Here is a 14,035-nt window from a genome sequence, read left to right as displayed (position 1 = left end):
TCCAAAGGGAAGATTCTATCCTTGTCCTGAGAAGCTAACCATGAACGAGACAATACAAGCCCAATGTAGGGTAGAATGTAATCCAGGCGAAAAATGTGTAGGCCAGCATTATTGAAAGGGGGGAAAGAGAGAAGTGAAGGCTGCAACAGAAGGCTGCAACAGTCTGGGAGGATCCACAGAGGAGGCATTTCAAAGGACAGGTAGAATTTAAATAGGCAAAGAGGAGGCAGGGCATTTCAGGTGGGAAAATACTAATCATTTAGGGAAGCAGGATCTAACATGGTGTGCACTAGCAATTTTTCCACAAGGAAGTATTATGGAGTGTCCACAACTCACTAGGTACAATGTAGGCCCTGGGGAAATAAAAAGAAATCACAAGTAGTTTCCTCTGAGGAAATTATGTGGAAAAAGCAATTGCAATGACTTTGGCATTAGATATACCTGGGTTTGAAAAGCACGCTCATTAACTTACTAGCTATGTAACTAAGCAAGCCCCTTTGTATCTTTGAGCAAAGAGGATAATGACACCTCCCTCAAGGGTTGTTGTGAGGATTCAGAATATTCATGATGGTGTGGTGTGGTGTGGTGTGGTGTGGTGTGGTGTGGTGTGTGTGTGTGTGTGTGTGTGTGTGTGTGTGTGTATAAAGAGGCACATGGAGGATGCTAGTTGATGATGATGATAGTGATGATATGCTGAGTCACATACAAAGTGTTAAGAAAATACAGAGCAGGTGACATTAGAACTGAGTCCTGTTGGTAGGATGCATCTGACAATCAGAAAAGGGAAAGGGCATTTCAGGCAGAGGAAGCAAAATTTAGAAAAGTACAGAGGCATGAGAGGGAACAGTATTTTGGAAGACCTGGTCATTGATGAGGCTGGAGTAAAGGGTTTTTAGTGCCAGGCTAATTGCCTTTAGGTGATGGTGAAGCATTGAAGTGTCATTAGTAGGGGATTCGCTCAACAGAAATATATTGAACAGGCTTAGGGCCTAACTGAATACTAACTAGACCAGTGTAGGAGAGATGGCCTCTGCTTGCATATACCTTACAAAAATTCAGCTGGGAAGAAAGATAAATAACAACATGAGCATAGAAAGAAAAGGTTGGGCTTCAGAGTTAAGAATCTCTCCCTATGTTTCACCCATCAAGTTTACTAACGTTTACTGACACCTCCTTCAGGGAGTCTGTGAGCTCCCTGAGAATAGAGACTATGTCTTTTTCCCCAAAACTCCTTTCTGTGGAAAAACTCATACATACAGAAAAGTTTAAATAAATATCCATGTACTCAACTTCCTAGGTTTAATAATCAACATTTTGATTTATTGCTTTGTATATATTTTTTAACTATATGGAAGTTGCAGACACCATGACACTTTACCACTACATAATTCAGCATAAATCTCCTAAGAATTAGGATATTCACCTGCAGAACCACAATACCATTATCACACCTAATAAATTAATTCCCTAAAATCATCTATAATTCAGCCCATGTTCAAATTTTTCCAATTGTCCCTAAATGTCTTTTATAGTTAGTTTTGTTTGAATCAATTTTCAATCAAGATTCAGGCAGCTCATTGGATCATTGTGTACCTTAATATTCTTTTCATCTAAAATAGTCACCCCATTTTTTTCAATTACAATGACTTTTTAGAAAAAGGCCTATTTTCTTAAAGACTGTCCCACATTCTTGATTGTCTGGATTCTTATAAAGTAGAAGTTAAATCTAAAGGCTTGATTAAATATAGGTTAAACATTTTTGGTAAGACTATTTCATAGGTAATACTGTGAACTTCATGTTGAATTGCTTTGAGAGGTACATAATGTCAAGTTGGCCTACTCTTAGTGATGCTATGATTATTTGGTTAAAGGCGGCCAATCACCACACTCCCCTACTCCCACCTTTGCAATAAACAAGTAATCTATGGTGATATGCTTTGGTACCATGTAACAACCTCTCACCTAATAGTTTAGGATCTATTGAAAGACTTGCATGAATTAGTTATTTCACTGGTGGTTGAAATGTGATTTTCTAATTCTATCATTCCTTCTATATCTATGGCTGGCATTCTTTTGAAAAGAACTTTTTGTTTCCAACATGGGATGAACTAAAGTTCTTTCTTAAATTGCATGATAAAATGTTTAATTCTTTTCCATTTTACTACCAATTTTTAGAGTAAGAGTCGGTGAAATAGTCACCTCCAATTGTGGAAATGGATTTTTTCTTTTACTTTTTTTTAAGATAGTATCCCTTTGGGTTTGTAGATTTTTACTAATTCAGTATTCTACAAACAATGACAATTGCATTTAGTTTGTCATTATCTATTTTAATGCTTAAATTGTCCCAGATTTGGCCAGTGCAAACTCCTTCAAGCTGCCTCCTGTATAATTTTGATATGGCTCCATCATTCTTTGAGCATTTCCTTATTTTCTGGAACAAAAAGATATCCCATATTCACTTCATACTTTCTCTGCCCTAGACCTGGTATCAGCCATTTTTCTGGAGGGAACCCCTGTTTCCTTTTATTGGGGAATGATACCTAGAAGCCCTGATCTAGGCATTAGATGTGCTTATTGCTACTGGGGTGTCACTGCTTCTGGGCTTATTCAGTGGACAGAACTAGAAAACTTATATTTTAAAAATCATGAGGTAATATTGATGTTTCCAATTAAAGCTTAAGTTTTTCTTAGCTGCTATTATATCTATTTTTCTTAACATGAAAATCATGGTTTCTAATAACATTAACACATTTATTTATTTGTTTTATCCTATAATATACATGAAATAGTTTAGAAATTATAATACCAATGTACCAACAATAAGACTAGAATCAAATTTAAGATTTCTTTGCAGATCTTGTCCTTTGACACTCTCCCACATCCTACTTAGCACCACGTTCAAAAGAAACTTGAAATAATCTTTTCTTTCTAGTAATTATAGTAATAATTTGATGTACAGTTAGGTCCATATGCTTTAATTTATCTTCAATTTTAGTGTTTATTTTTTAAATTTTTATTTTATTGGAGTATAGTTGATTTACAATGTTGTGTTAGTTTCAGGTGTGGTGCAAAGTCATTCAGTTATACCTATGCATGTATTCATTTTTTTTTTAGATTCTTTTCTCATATAGGGTCATCACAGAATATTGAGTAGAGTTCCCTGTGCTATACAGTAGGTCTTTATTGGTTATCTATCTTATATACAGTACTATGTGTGTGTTCATCTGAAGCTTCTGATTTATCCCTCCCCCCCACAGTGTTTACTTTTAAAATAACATCTTGAATATATAACATTTTACATAGCCTAAAGTCAAAATATTTTAAATACTATATTTGGAGAAATCTTCATTTCATCTTCTCCACCACATTTTTCCCTCTGTTGATAGGCAGAAATTTTTAGTAGCTTCTAAAATACTTACAGTGTTTGTGTTTATTTCCTCTTTCTTTTAAAAAGTCCTTTACTTTATGGGCATATATCCAGAGAAAACCATAATTTGAAAGGATACATGCACCCCCATGTTTATTGCAGCACTGTTTACAATAGCCAGGACATGGAATCAACTTAAATGTCCATCTACAGAGTAATGGATAAAGAAGATGTGGTACATATATGCAATGGAATATTACTCAGCCATAAAAAGAATGAAATAATGCCATTTGCAGCAACATGGATGGACCTAGAGACTGTCATACTGAGTGAAGTAAGTCAGACAGAGAAAGACGAATATCATATGATATCACTTATATGTGGAATCTAAAAAAAAAGGTACAAATGAACTTATTTACTAAACAGAAATAGAGTCACAGATGTAGAAAACAAACATGGTTACCAGGGGGGAAAGAGGGGTTGAGGGGAGGGATAAATTGAGAGATTGGGATTGACATGTACACACTACTACATATAAAGTAGATAACTAATAAGGACCTACTGTATAGCACAGGGAATTCTTCACAATACTCTGTAATGAACTGTATGGGAAAAGAACCTAAAAAAGAATGAGTATATGTATATGTATAACTGATTTACTTTGTTGTACAGCAGAAACTAACACAACATTGTAAATCAACTATACTCCAATAAAAATTTAAAAAAACCTTTACTTAAAATAATTGAAATCTACAGAAAAGATGCAAGAATAGTTTAATGAACTATCCTTCACCTAATTCATCTGTTATTAACACTCCTCCATTTGATTTCTCTCTCTTTCTTCAAAGTATTGATGGTGTTATTTTTATTATTTTCTGAACCATTTTAGATCAATCTGCAGACATCATGACCCTTTACTCCTAAGAGAAAGGACATTTAAAAATATGTCATAATACGATTATCAATTTCAGAAAATTTAACATTCATTCCATATTTTGGCTAATATATATAGTCCATATGCACATTTCACTCATTGTCCCACTAATGTCCCTTAGGTCAAGAAACAACCTCTCCACAAATATTTTCGCATTTCTGCATGGTTAGGTCTTTCTGAGAAAACAAATTCTGGCAACCTGGGTTAAAGGGTGATTGAACAGCAGCCCTAAAGATAAAGACTTCTGGAGACATAAAAAGTCTTCTCCCTCCCCATAGCTATTTTCTCCAGGAAGATAAAGTAGAGATCTCTCTAACCTCTCCCTAAGTAGGATTTGTTTTATTCCAGAGCAAACATGTCTCTTCACCTCTAGAGGGAACGATGGGCAGCTGTGAAGGCCGCGCTAGATAGGCTCTGGGATTCATAACTTTGGAGTTTCTCTTATGTAGTACAAACTCCACTGTATGTGCCCTCTTTCTGTCACCCCATGGGAAAATAGGGCATAAAAAACTGGTGCTAAGATTAGGTCAGTAGAAACAGTTCTATCTCTGATCCAGATCCAGAGGTTTCATGTTCCCCTGTGTGTGTGTATGTGTGTGTGTGTGCGTATAAAACTGTGGAAGTGAGATAACATCTCAGACTGTTTATAGTGCACGACTTAACAATTTATAGCATTTTCCTCCCCAGATCCAGGATCCTATTGGGAAATGACATGTTGCATTTAGTTTGTCAAGTCTCTTTAGTGTCTTGTAATATTTACCTTTTAACTGTTTTTGGCCGCTCATCACACTGACATTTTTGAAGAGTTCAGACCATCTGTTTCATAGTTCCCTTCTTTCTTACACATTCGCAGATAGGGAGGGCCAACTGTACTCTTCTGCACCTTGATTTTTCACTTAACAATATATCCCAGGGAATTCCCTAGCTGTCCAGGGGTTAAGACTCCATGCTTTCACTGCTGTGGGCCCAGGTTCGATCCCTGGTCCGGGAACTAAGATCCCACAAGCCATGCAGCGCAGCCAAAGGGGGTGAAAAAAAAATATATATCTCCCAGAGATTATGCTGTATATTAAGGCCTTCCTTTCTTTTCTATGGCTGCATAATCCTTCTTTGTTTGGATATCCTGTTTCCCTAGTGTGTATCATATACTGTAGGTACTCAGTGAGTGAGTGGAGAAAGTAGATGGTTCCAAAAAAAAAAAACACGGGTAAATGAATGGGGAACAATTGAGCAGAAGAGCAATCTATAGCCTGGACAGAATAATTTGGAGTCAGACAGACTAGGGATGCAAATCCAGCTCTCCTGGCATTGAGCAGTTTACCATAGTGGTTAAGTAAGCAAGCTCTTAAACCAGAGTACCTGGGATTGACTCCACCACTCACTTAGCTGTGTTCCCTTGGGAAGGCTATTAAACCAACTGTGCTTCAATTCAGTTTCCTCATCTGTGAAATGGAAATAATAAGAGCAACTATTTCATAAGGTTATTGTGAGACCTCAATAAATATTAGCTATACTTTATAGCTATAATTTTTCTAAACCTCAGTTTCTTCATATGTAAAATAGGGCTAGTAATACCCATTCAGCAGGGAGAGGGTTGAGGACTAAGTGAGCTAATGTCTTAGTATAGTGACTAGCACAAAGAAGTAATTAATAAATTATAGCTATCAAGACTAGGGGATAGAGGATTATCGGTACTGTAAACTCCTGTGAAGGTTGGACTTTATCTTTTTCACTAATGCAGGCCCAAGCACAATACCTTTCACATTGGCTTTGGAGTTAGACAAATCTATTTGTGTTTAAATTCCAGCCAGGATCACACCTACAAACAAATTACTCAACCTTTCTGATCCATATTATCCTCATTGATAAAACAAACATATTATTAGTTTCTATCTCAAAGTTATTGTCGGAATTAAATAGAATGATTGGTGTAAAGCTATCTGATCTCACCTTAGATGATGATTAAAAAAAAGTAAAGCATATTGCTGCCCATGTATGTATGCATTACAAAATATTTTCATGATTATTTCTCTGTGGTAGCCATGAGAATGTGACTTGGGAGACCTCCAACCAGGGAGGGTAATTGACCAAGGCTCCAGCTGCTGAAGGGTGAAATCCATCACTGCATTTATACTGAGGCCATGCCTCCCATGGGCTGGCCCATCAATTACTGAGTGTGGCAGAATACTAAGGCAGACCTGTTTCTGGGAGACATGGGACTTCTCTGATCACTGACTTTAGCTTGGGGATTCCATATGGCTTTGCCAAACCTTCCTCTGACTGCAAGGAAGCCTAGGGTGCTTTCACCCAATCTGTTCTCCCTCTCTCCTTCACTTAGGGTCAGACTTACAAGGTAGTCTGAAAGCTCTCTCAGCCTGTTCCAGAAATTTCCCATAATAAAACCTTTGCATGATTAATCCTATCTTGGATTCTTTGAGGGCCCAGACTAATAACCCCCTTGGAAAAGGATCACTTAAACATAATGAATATGTGCCTTTTTTTTTTTTTTTTTTTTTTTTTTGCGGTACGCGGGCCTCTCACCGCTGTGGCCTCTCCCGTTGCGGAGCACAGGCTCCGGACGCGCAGGCTCAGTGGCCATGGCTCACGGGCCCAGCCACTCCGCGGCATGTGGGATCTTCCCGGACCGGGGCACGAACCCGTGTCCCCTGCATTGGCAGGCAGACTCTCAACCACTGCGCCACCAGGGAAGCCCGAATATGTGCCTTTTTAAATGCTAGAGTTCATGATGAGTATATTTAAATCCAGATATTAGCCAAATTTTATTTTGGAAGGAACAATGACTCAGAGAGGAAAGGAAACACTGTAAAAGGTCTGACCCTCAGTCACTTACTATTCCTGCTCCTTCTTTCCTTCATCTTCTACAGATGTTACGCCCAATAGATTTATTGCATTTTATCTCTGTCTTGGTGTCTGCTTCCTGGAAGACTCTAACTGACACAGCCATCCAGAGGGGGAGAACTCCTGGCTCTCGAAAAGTGTTTTATACAGAATGAAGGAGAAAAGCTGGAGTCAGGGTGGATGAGGGTGTGTGTGCAGATGGGCTATCAGTGCCACTTCCCATTTTGCCTCCAAAACAGTACCTGGAGATCAGTATATGCAAACTTGAGAGTTGAAATTAGCCAAAATTAAATTCTTCTAACCCACTGAACAAGCTCATCAGTGATATAAAAAGTGATTATGTAGTTTAGTAAATTAGAGGTCATGATTGGATGATGGTCTGGGGAATAGAGCACAATCAAAGCTGTGGAAAACTTCACATTCTTATGCCTTGGATTTTAGTTCTATTTTATTAGACCCAGGCAATAAGGTTAAGGAAATGAGTCTCACAACCAATTGCCAAATGAGTTTCACTGTTGTGCTTTATTGCCCCAAATATACCTCAAGCCCCTGAGGGAAAGAAGAAAAGTCAGATAAAAGGTAAAATAATACCAGTGGCAACGTAAGAATACTCTTGAACCCTTTATGAATGTCAGGGCTGGGTAGCCCCTGGTGCAGGAAACCATTGCCTCTGGAGGTAGCACAGAGCCTTATTGAGGAAGCCATGCAACACAGAGCCATCTCTGTGTCCTATTTGCTGTCCCATTTGCTCCAGGAGCTGTGAGTGGATATCCCAATACCACTGTAAGAATTAATTAGATAAAATGAGCATTAGGAAGTTAATCATTGGCCTAGATTCTGGCTCCCTGGATACAGTCATCGTCAGGATAACCTGAACTTGGTGGTCAATCATTCCACAAGGGATATACAAGATATGAATGTTCTTATACTCATTTTGTGAAAGGAAAAAGTCACACCTTCACAAACATTTTTTGTTATCTGCATAAAGGAACTTTGATTTATTACTTGGTACATATTTTGCAAAAATTAAGAAGACATATATTAAAATCTACCGTATGGTATCCAGTCATAATAGAAGTCTGGCAGTCAAAATAGAAGCCCAAATGAATGAATAAATGAAGTGGCAAAAACTAGATTTGATTTTATATCTGACTCCCAAACCCATTTTCTTTTCACTTGACCATGATGTACTTATAAGCGGTCATTTCCTAATCCCATGCAAATTATTCTGTGAGAGGAATAAATGCTAGTAAGTAAAATAGAAAACTGCCATTTTGGTGCAAAGCTAAATCACAGATTCTCCATAAATGTTAAATAACAATGGTAGGGGACTTCCCTGGTGGTCCAGTAGTTAAGACTCCTTGCTCCCAATGCAGGGGGCACGGGTTTGGTCCCTGGTCAGGGAACTACGATCCTGCATGCCACCTGGAGTGGCCAAAAAAATAATGAAATAAAATAAAAATGGTAGAAATCCATCGGTGGCAGTGTGCTTAGAATTTATAGAATCACACAGAGTCCCGGGGTGGGGGGGGGGGAAGACCATTAAAGTCATCAAATCTAGGGGTTTTCAAATATGTTCAGGTAGTAGAGTTCCTGGAACTCACAGTGTTCTTTGCAAAACTTCACAGATTACTGACAGCTAGTATTATATAAACGGGAAATGATTTCACTAGCAGATGCCATGATGTATTGGGAAGGAGCAGGCTTTGAAGTCTCACAGATTGGACTTTTCCATTCACTAGCTTGTGACCTTGAGTAGGTTAGTTAGCCTTTCTGTGCCTCTGATCCCTCATCTGAAAAATGGGGACGTCTCCATTTCAGAATTGTTAAGGATTACTTTTGACAGATGTAATGCTAATACCTTGACAAATGGTAGCTACAGGTCCATAATTCCATATGTAAAATGCTTGGAGCCAGAGTTTTTCAGAATAAGAAATTTTTTTGGATTAAAAAAATGTAATATAGGGGCTTCCCTGGTGGCGCAGTGGTTGAGAGTCCGCCTGCCAATGCAGGGGACACGGGTTCGTGCCCCGGTCCGGGAAGATCCCACATGCTGCGGAGTGGCTGGGCCCGTGAGCCATGGCCGCTGAGCCTGCACGTCTGGAGCCTGTGCTCTGCAACGGGAGAGGCCACAACAGTGAGAGGCCCGTGGACCGCAAAAAAAAAAAAAAAGTAATATGGGACATATGTCTTATAAGTAACACCCCAGCTGAGGGTGTTGGATTATGTCTTATAAGACATAAGATATGTCTTATAAGATTATGTCTTATAAGACATAATCCAACACTTATATTTCTGCAGCATTTGCACCAAGTTTATTAAAAATATAAACTTCGCAAACCATCTTGAATTTAATTGGGGTTTTGGACTTGTGGATAAGGGATTGTAAACAGGTATTAGTATTATTTGAAGATAATATGAGTGCTGTATGTATGCAGGTCTCCATAGCTTATGAAAATATGCATTTTTTATGAGGGATGCTGTTGGTATCAACCCAAATCCTTTTTGCCAGTTGATGTACCCATCCTCCAGCTGCTGCCAGTGGTGGCTGATAACAACTCACAGTTGTCCCCTTCCTGGAACTAGCCCTCAACCAAACAGGAGCCACCTCTCTCGGTGGTGACGGAAGTGGGGAGATGAACTGTTAATGACTGTCTGACATAATCCCTTGCCTTAAAAGACTAATTGGGGGACACAGTTCTTGTTTTAGAGTTTCCCTGTGGGATTAGACCAATGCTGGTCTTCGAAACCACATTCTTCTTTAGTTTTTCTCCCCTCTCCTACGCTGCTTCTATCTCTCCTCTTTTCCTAAGAGCAAATCCCTCAGGCTCTGCTTCTAGGGAACCTAACCTAAGACATTTGGTGCCAAGAGTAGTCCTAGAAAGCAGATTCTAGGAATGGGATTCTCAAGTTGGATCACGCAAGGACTGGATGGCAATGTGGTAGATGGAGTACGAGATTCCCTGGCATACTGTAAATGTAATTGCAAAGACTTGCACCTACAGTGAATTGGGGTGGAATACAGGCGGAAGGAAGGGGATGCTCAGTCTAACTGGCGCAATGTCTAAGACGTGAAAGATATATGGGAGCCGTCGGGACCCCGGAGACCGGGACGCCCGTCACCGCCCTCTCCCGCCCCCGTCCCCCGTCTGCACCGCGCGGGGATGCCCCGGGCTCCACCCGGCTGGTCGGCGCCCAGTGGCTGCGAGATCCCTGCTCGGCTCCCCACGCGCCCCTCTCTCTTCTGACCCCAGGCGGGCGAGGGAGGTGCAGCCTTAGGGGTGGTGAGGTAAACCCGAGAACTTCCTGGGGAGAGGGTGTACGGGGGATTTCCACAGTCTTCCCCGCGGCCCCCTCAGTGGGGCGCTGTTGGGAGTGCCCTGGGGTGTTCCGAGACCGCGGAGGGGGAGGGGAGGTGTTAGGGACTCCTTTTCCTCCACTTCCCGCGACCCCCTTGCACGCCCCGAGGCGTCCCAGGTCCCTTGCTGGCCCCCCCACCGCCGCCGCCTCGGGTTTGAGGTGGGTGGGTGGCTTTGCGTGGGCCGAGGATTTCAGGGTTTGGGGGCTCCCCCATTCTAGGTCTCGCCTCCTGCCCTCTTCCTTGGCCTGCGTTGGCTGAGGTGTTCCCGTAGGGGGCGAAATCAGTACGTTGGCTAGTGGCCTTGGCCCTTAACCCTTTGGGTTTATTTTAAGATTAATTAAAAGAAAAATGAACAGTAATCCTTGAAGATAACTGGGCAATTTTTCTTTAGGTTTCGTTTTTAATTGTACAAGTTCAAGTGGAGTCAGAAGCTCTTCTTACTGGTGTGAGGACTTATACAAGCCTTCATTTTGTCTACACAGACCAACAGATCATCATTTTTAGAGAAGATACTTTTTTCTCTCCTTTTTTGGTGTCCTTGGTACCAAATACTAAATTCGGGTGCATAATTCTGACACAAGTAATTGCATAAACTTTTCACATGTTGTGCTTAAAGCCAAACCAAACTGTTGTGTTGAACTTGGACATCTTGAGTTGAGAGAACTGGTAACTTTATTTTAATACATATATATGAAGAATTTAAGAAAATAAAGGCTTCCTCGGACGTGTGCCTCTTAAAATTATTTGCTTTGTTATTAGACAGAAAATAAGAAATTTTACAGCACTTGCAGTGAAATTACACTAGAGTACAAGCAGAACCAAAACAAAGTTGCAAAATCTATTGACTAATTTAGGGAGATGTCTCTTTGGAAATTTAAATTTTCTGTGAGAGTAAGTTACCATAAGTATTGGTATACATTGCTTTTCTCTCCTCAAATAAGTAACTAAATAACAACGCAAATCTCAGACTTATTTAACACAATAGTTTTTAGCAATGGAAAACCTACAGACAAATTTTTCCTTGGTTCAGGGCTCAAATAAAAAACTGAACAGGACGGAAGATGATGGCAGCCCTCCAGTGAAAAAAATGATGATAGACATTCACGCAAATGGAAAAATGATGATAAACAAGATGCCAACAGTAAAGAAGGAACACTTGGATGACTATGAAGCGCCAATGGAAACTGATGAAGAGCATGTCAAGAGAACCTGTGCCTCTGTGCCTGAACCTTTACATTTAAATCCCAGTTTGAAACACACTTTGGCACAATTCCATTTTAGTAGTCAGAGCTCTCTGGGTGGACCAGCAGCATTTTCCACTCAGTATTCCCAAGAAAGCATGTCACCTACTGTATTTCTGCCTCTTCCATCTCCTCAGGTTCTTCCTGGTCCACTGCTCATCCCTTCTGATAGCTCCACAGAACTCACCCAGACTTTGTTGGAAGGGGAGTCTATTTCTTGTTTTCAGGTTGGAGAAGAAAAGAGACTGTTTGCCCCAAGCCCTAAACTCTGTTCTCCGAGAATTTTCACTCCAACAAATAAATACAGTATGTGATGAATTGTACATCTATTGTTCAAGGTGTACATCAGACCATCTTCATATCTTAAAGGTCCTGGGAATACTTCCACTTAATGCCCTATCCTGTGGGCTGATCACATTAACTGATGCACAAAGACTGTGTAATGCTTTATTGCGGCCACATACTTTTCCTCCAAATGGTAGTATACTTCCTGCTAAAAACTCATTGGCTCAGTTGAAGGTAACAGGCAGTGCCTTTGAAGTGGAACGTGAATGCTTAGGCAAATGTCAGGATTTATTTGCACCCCAGTTTTATGTTCAGCCAGATGCTCCGTGTATTCAGCGTCTGGAGTGCTGTGGAATGCTTGCGCTCCAGACATTTGTGATGCATTCTCACAGATCACTGGACAAAAGGACTTGCCACTGGGGCTTTGAATCAGCCAGATGGCATTGCTATTTTCACGTGAACCAAAAATACTTCGGGACACCTGAAGAAAAGAAACTGAAGATAATTTTAGAAGAAATGAAGGAGCAATTCAGCATGAGAAATGGGAAGAGGACTCAATCCAAGATAGATACACCACCAGGAGTGGAATTATAGTCACGGTATCCAGTTATAAAGCAGGAAGGTGACCATGTTTCTCAGACACATTCATTTCTACACCCTGGCTACTACTTATACATGTGTGATAAAGTGGTTGCCCCAAATGTGTGGCTTACTTCGGCTGTATCCTAGCCTAAAGAGGTCACAAAGACAGAGGCAAGTAGATCTACACTAAGACATTCAGAGAAGCCTCACAGCAGTGGGAAACATCAAAAAACAGTGTCTTATCCAGATGTCTCACTAGAGGAACAGGAGAAAATGGATCTAAAAACAAGTAGAGAACTATATAGCCACTTAGATCCATCAGTTTCAAATAATTCTACAAGCAAAAGGAAACCTGAGTCTACCACTTGCAACTTAGCCAGAGACACAAGTAAGGCAGGAATTGACCGTGATGCTGCAGCTTCATCTCCACTTCTTGTCAAAGATGTCATTTGTGAGGATGATAATGGAAAAATCATGGAAGAAGTAATGAGAACTTATGTAAAACAACAGGAAAAACTGAACTCAATTTTGCAGAAGCAGCAACAACTTCAGATGGAAGTTGAAATGTTGAGTAGCTCAAAAGCTGTGAAGGAACTCCCTGAAGAATAGCAGAATTTACAGAAAGAGCTTGAATCTTTGCAGAATGAACATGCTCAAAGAGTGGAAGAATTTTATGTTGAACAAATTTAGACATAAAATTAGAGCAGGCAATGAAACAAAAATGTACCTGTGACTCAAATTTAGAAAAAGATAAAGAAGCTGGATATGCAGCACAGCTGGCAGAACTGAGACAGAGATTGGACCATGCTGAGGCTGATAGGCAATAACTCCAAGATGAACTCAGACAGGAACGGGAGGCAAGACAGAAGTTAGAGATGATGATAAAAGAGCTAAAGCTGCAAATTTTGAAATCATCAAAAACTGCTAAAGAATAGAAACCTTTAAAGAGATTCATCTGTGTGTTCCCAACAGGGTCTATTTTTGTTTGTTTGCTTTGGTAATTGAATTCTGAACAATTTATCTGCATGAAAATAACTAGACATTGTATCCATTTGTAGATCAGAGAAAGTGAAGAGATTATATATTAGTATATAAATTTTTACATTTTCCAAATGAATGAAAATGTATGTTTCTTTGTACTTTTTTTTCAACCAGCTCAGTAACAGTACTTTATCATTTCAACTATTAGATAATCTGCCTGTATTTCCAATGCAATTTAGCAGCTGCATACTTTTTAAAAGCTGCATTGTGTTATGGAAAATAGTTTTGATCAATTTTGTTATCCATATTTCAGATTCAATTTTAGATACAATGGTGGCTTCATAGTTCATATATAGAGCTACTCAAGGAGTTGAATCTCCATTTTTTTTTCATGAACACAATCTCATTTCTAAGTTAATATAGTA

General features: G+C 39.8%; 1 pseudogene across 1 annotated transcript; it reads left to right on the top strand.

Annotated features, from left to right (window-relative positions):
- Positions 1-11,099: 11,099 nt before the first annotated feature.
- On the top strand, positions 11,100-13,564 carry LOC307196428 (ski-like protein; annotated as a pseudogene). Its single transcript has one exon. The product of its transcript is annotated as a ski-like protein (transcript).
- The last annotated feature ends 471 nt before the right edge of the window (positions 13,565-14,035 follow it).

This window comes from Stenella coeruleoalba (genome assembly GCF_951394435.1).
Source record: "Stenella coeruleoalba genome assembly, chromosome: 1".
Lineage (NCBI taxonomy): Eukaryota > Metazoa > Chordata > Mammalia > Artiodactyla > Delphinidae > Stenella > Stenella coeruleoalba.
Note: the sequence above shows the minus strand (reverse complement) of the source record. Positions and strands in the feature narration are given on the sequence as shown.